The sequence below is a fragment of the Macaca fascicularis genome, chromosome 4 (assembly GCF_037993035.2).
Source record: "Macaca fascicularis isolate 582-1 chromosome 4, T2T-MFA8v1.1".
NCBI lineage: Eukaryota > Metazoa > Chordata > Mammalia > Primates > Cercopithecidae > Macaca > Macaca fascicularis.
Window position 1 is genome coordinate 12,292,027 of NC_088378.1, and position 5,934 is coordinate 12,297,960.

A 5,934-nucleotide genomic window follows, 5' to 3' on the forward strand; every position below is an offset into this window, starting at 1 on the left:
TGAACTCTGCCTGATTTCTTACCCTCCCTCTCTGGCTGGTTCTCACCCACCAGAAACAAGGTAGGGGCCACAGCTGGTGTTAAAACTGAAGCTCGGAGCGCTCCAGCACAGAGCCTGCAGAACCGAACTACAAAGGCAATTTCCTTCTTACAGTGAATACCATTTGGAAAATGATGAATAAAGAAATAAAACATAAGATTCTGTTCTCTACAGCTCTCAAATGTAATTGCATCTGTTAGAAAAATTGCTGTGTGAGGAAGAAAGAGGCCGATTAACCGAGTCTTCATTCCTTCCTCTGTTTCTAACTCTCTTGCCAACATTTCAATCCTGACCAGACACTTGAAACCATTTAATGATCAAAAATATGAAGTATGATAAAGTTCATATGGTGAGTAAGATGTGGAAGGAGCAGTAGAAAGGTCATCCAGATGTTCCCAGCAAGCCTTAAGGCACTGGTCCCACAAGCAAAGGCCAGAGATAGAAATCAGAGGTGCCCAAGGCCACAGGCACTGTGGACTCCTTTTGGGTGGCAGCTCCAGCAAGAGATGCTCGTGCCTCTGCTCTTGCTAAAATGGCCTTACAGACTGCATATGTGAAATTTCAGCCGTGCACTTCTTGTCTACTTATTCTACAAAGAATGAGAATTGGTCTTAAAGAAAAGCACAGTACCCAAAGATTGTGCAAAATGTCCCTTGCAACACTGTTTGTATTTAACAACTTTAATATCCATTGACAGAGAATAGGTACATTGTAGTGAATACAGACAATGTCGCCATAGGCAAAGTGAATGGCTAGAGCTAATGTATCAACATGGGTAAATCTGAAATACAGTGTGTTTGTGTGTGTTATGGGGAAAGTAAATTGCAGAGGACACATACAGCTTAGTATCATTTATATAAAGTTTTACAACCTACAGAACAATACTAGACAATGTATATGAGTATATAAATGTATAGGAAACATTTAAAATAGGCATGAGTATTATAAATACTAACTGCTTGATAGTGGCTACTTCCAAGAGATGGGATGGGTGAAGGGTACTTAGAGGACCCTCAAATGTTTCTGTAATGGTTAATTTCATAAGAAAAAAAAAACTCAAACAAATATGAGATCAATGACAAGATTTAGTAAAGCTGAGTGATGGGTCCAAGGCTGTTCATCTGTATCAGTCAAGTTTTCCTTCAATAATACTGAAAAACAAACATCCCTCAAAGCTTACACCAACAAACTCTTATAACTTGCTCACAGGACTGCCAGTCTTGTGTGCGTGTGCAGGGCTTGGCTGGGATCAGCTGGAGCTGACTCCAGGCTATAGTTTGGGTTTAAATATGCTCCAGGGAGTCTGGGGGAGGTGACTCACACCTGTAATCCCAGCACTTTGGGAGACTGAGAAGGCAGATCACAAGCCCAGGAGTTCGAGACCAGCCTGTGCAACAAGGTGGAACCCAGTCTCTACTAAAAATACAAAAAATTAGCCAGGTGTGGTCATGTGCACCTGTGGTCCTAGTTACTTGGGAGGCTAAGGTGGGAGGATCACTTGAGCCCAGAAAGTCGAGGCTGCAGTGAGCTGTGATCATGCTACTGCACTCCAGCCTGGTGACAGAGTGAGACCCTGTCTCAATAATAAATAAATAAATAAGCTTCAGGGTTTCCTCATCCTAGACTAGCAACTTTCCTAGGATAACTTCTTTTCATGGCAACATGCAGAAGTGCAAGAGGCTGATGCAAAGACATTTACACCTGCTACTGACTTCACATTGGTTACTTTCCCCTGGCCACAGCTAGATCGATGGCCAACCTTCCCAACCTTAAGTGGGCAGAGAAGTGTACTCCTCCCATGGAGGTGGAGTGAGGGGAGAAGATTCACTGAACTATAACAAAACCTAGTACAATCACAATCTACTTTAGTCTATTATAAATATTCTCAGGAAAATTAAAAGAGAGTAAGATTCTTGGAACATGCCACAGAATACTGATTCCTACTGGGATGACTTTTGTTTCAGGCATCTCTGCCATTATTTTAAAAAAAAAAAAAAAAAAAAAAAAAAAGCAAGCTGGCCTCCAACATTTGAAAAAGCCCAGAATTTAAAGCATTTAAAACTCAGTAACAGTCTCCTATGGGATTTTGGGGTTTCTGCTAGATGTAGCCTGACGATGGGCTCCTTTGGGTTCTTGAAGAACATTACTACGTGCATGGACTTAAGGCAGGTATTCCCCATGGTCTCTGTGGTCGGTGATGTGGGGGAGGCTCAACAGTGGTCTGTGAATACACAAGTTCAACATATACAATCCAAATAAGAGATGCATTCAGCCAAGTGATTATTGCAGTTAAAAAAAAAAAAAAGTCTTCAGTGCTTCTCCTTTTTTTTTTTTTTTTTTTTTGACAGAGTCTCACTCTGTCTTCCCGGCTGGAGTGCAATGGCCCGATCTCGGCTCACTGCAACCTCTGCCTCCCGGGTTCTAAGTGATTCTCGTCCCTCAGCCTCTGGAGTAGCTGGGATTACAGGCACAGGCCCACGCCCGGCTAATTCTGTGTTTTTAGTGGAGACGGGGTTTCACCATGTTGGCCAGGCTGGTCTCAAACTCCTGACCTCAGGTGATCCACCCGCCTCAGCCTCCCAAAGTGCTGAGATTACAGGTGTGAGCCAGTGCGCCCAGCCTAGAGCTTCTCCTTTGATAAATGTTTTTTCTAAATCTGGGAGGGTCACTTTTCAAAAGTGTTATTTACATATCGTGGCAATTAGGAATGATGTCTGACATTTGCGTTTAACTTACTTTTAGTTATCCTTTGATACAAGAGAAGAGAGAGAACAGGGGGTGAGTTCAGGCGCTGAATTGAGACTCCTGTTATTTTACATATAGATTACGTTTTCATTCCAATGTAGGAGCCCAAGCACTGAATCCAATGGCCAGAGATTGCTCATGGCTGCCTTCTTTACACATTTTTATAAAAATGGTAACACTACTTTTCTGTAAGTTTCTTTTTTTGCCTAAGGCTCTCTCTCCTGATGAATACATATGGCTCTACCTCATTCAATTTAACATCTATCTAGTATTTCATTTTAAGGATGGACCACCGTGTACCCAACTAATTCCTTGTTCAGGAACTTGGTTTGCTTGCAGTGTTTCACTATAATAAATTAAACTGCAAAGAACTCACCTTCCAAGCACAGTTTTGTGGGTTTGGGGGGTGTTTCTGCAGGATAAATTCTTAGAAGTGGCGTTTCTGGGTCAAAGATTATATGCATTTTTAATTTTGACAGATACAGCCAAATGGCTCTCCAAAGAGTTGTATCAATTTGCACTCCTGCCAAGAGGGTATGAGAGGGCCCATTTCATTGCTCAGAATTTAAAAGTGCTTAATCAGACACGGGCTTGATGAACACTTCAGAAGCTGTTAGAAAAATACAGAGAATGCATATGTTTCTATTGTGAATATGCCTCTGCTACAATGCTTACTGGACTCATTAAGTAGGTCTCACCCTGTACTGATAGTCAGTTTGGTTGCACCAAATTTTTAGTGCAGGCCACTTCTAAGAACTTTTGGGAGTGCCCATGCTACAGTGAAGTTTGAGAGAAAGGGTAAATGAAAATGTGAAAATGTAGAACCAGGTTGGCTGACGCTTTTTATTTTATTTAAAAAATTTAATTAAAAAAATTTTTTGAGATAGTATCTCACTCTATCACCCAGGCTGGAGTGCGATGGCACCATCTAGGCTTACTGCAACCTCCGCCTCCTGGACTTAAGTGATCTTCCCACCTCAGCTCCCAAGTAACTGATACTACCATGCTCGGCTAATTTTTTTGTAGAGATGGGGGTCTTGCCATGTTGCCCATGATGGTCTCGAACTCCTGGACTCAAGTGATCTGCCCATCTCAGCCTCCCAAAGTTCCGTGATTATAGGCGTGATAATTTTTTTTTTTTTTTGAGACAGAGTCTTGCTTTGTCACCCAGGCTGGAGTGCAGTGATACAATCACAGTTCACTGCAGCCTCCAACTCCTGGGCTCAAGGGATCCTCCCACCTCAGCCTACTGAGTAGGCTAGGAGTAAATGTGCATGCCATCATGCTCAGCTAAATTTTTTACTAAATTCTTTTTCTTTGCAGAGACAGGGTCTAAGCTATGTTGGCAAGGCTGGTCTCAGATCCTGGCCTTGAGTGATCCTCCTACCTCAGCCTCCCAAAGCACTGGAATTACAGGTGTGAGTCACTGCACTTGGCTGGCTTATGCTTTCTACTACTAAGATGCTGCTCTAAGGATCTTGTACTATGCATTTTACAATACCTTTTTGAAAACAATCAGTTCTAGAAATTGAAGAACAACAACTCTCTTTAACTGAATAACTCCAGTACCTTTACCACAAATCACAAATGGTTTCTTTTCAATGTAGTCTTCATTTTTAATAATGTTTTTAGATTTTTGAAACTCATTTTGTAACATTGCTGAATATTGAATATTGCTGACCTCAATAAAGACCATCAGGGAGCCTCATCAGATCTTTTACTGTACACTGTGAGGCAGGCTTGTCAGCAATGTGGCAGACGGCAGACTCTCAGATGAAGAAACCAGGATGTTGCCACATATCCTGGGCATCTTCATGATGTGCGAAGATGTTGCAATGCTCTGCTGGGAAACCATGGGTGGAGGCAATGTATTGAGGAGACTAAGGTCATGGTTTGCATTTTCAGGTGAACCAGGTGGCCTTATTCTGTCCATGGAACTGATATCTCTATTATCTGTCAATCACTATGTCCCAGGAAACTGAGCAAGAGTCAGGAGAGTCCTGGACTCTTCTACCATGCAGGCTAGAAAACAGCTCACAGCTCCCGACCCCCGACGGTCAGAACAGAGCATCCTGTTTGACACAGCAATGGGCCTAGTAGAAGGAGCATTGGCCAGGGGGAAGAGACTGAGGTTCCAGTTGTGACCAGTGTGATCTCTGGCAGGTCAGCTAACCTGTTTGCACCACTGGGTTTTTCGTCTGTGAAAGGAGTATTAGGCTCAGTGATGCCTAATTTTCCTCCTTCTGTTCTAAAATCTCATCATCATCTTTAACTGGTGTGGTGCTAGGAGACCCCAGAAGAAATTCTCTTTTGTGGAAGAATTAATCAGAGTGCCCAGGTGCAGTGGCTCACACCTGTAATCCCAGCACTTTGGGAGGCCAAAGCGGGAGGATTGCTTGAGGCCAGGAGTTTGAGACCAGCTTGGACAACATGCTGAGAAAAAGAAAGAAAAGAAAGAAGGTAAGGGAAAGGGAAAGAAAGGAAAGGAAAAGAAAGGAAGAAAGAAAAGAGAGAAGAAGGAAAGGAAAGGAAAGAAAAAGAAAGGAAAGGAGAAAGGAAAGGAAGGAAAGGAAAGGGAAAGGGAAAGGAAAGAATAACAGAACCAATCAGATTAAGCACATTTGCAAATGTGTTCAACCTTGGCCACTTACTTCTTTTAGACTGGTCCTTCTCAATCTTTGTTGCACATGGAATCACCTGGGGAGTGTTAAAAATGCTCAGTGTCCAAGTTGTACCCCAGATAGATTACACTAGCATTTCTGGGCCAGGGCCAGGCATCAGTGTTGTTTTGTTTGCTTGTTTGTTTGTTTTTTGAGACGGAGTCTCATTCTGTCGCCCAGGCTGGAGTGCAGTGGAAACAATCTCAGCTCACTGCAAGCTCTGCCTTCCGGGTTCACGCCATTCTCCTGCCTCAGCCTCCCCGAGTAGCTGGGACTACAGACGCCTGCTACCACATCTGGCTAATTTTTTTTTTTTTTTTTTTTTTTTTTTTGTAGTTTTAGTAAAGACAGGATTTCACCATGTTAACCAGGATAGTCTCGATCTCCTGGCCTCATGATCCATGCACCTCGGACTCCCAAAGTGCTGGGATTACAGGCTTGAGCCACCGCGCCCAGCTGGCATCAGTGTTTTTAAGGCAATTCCAGTGTG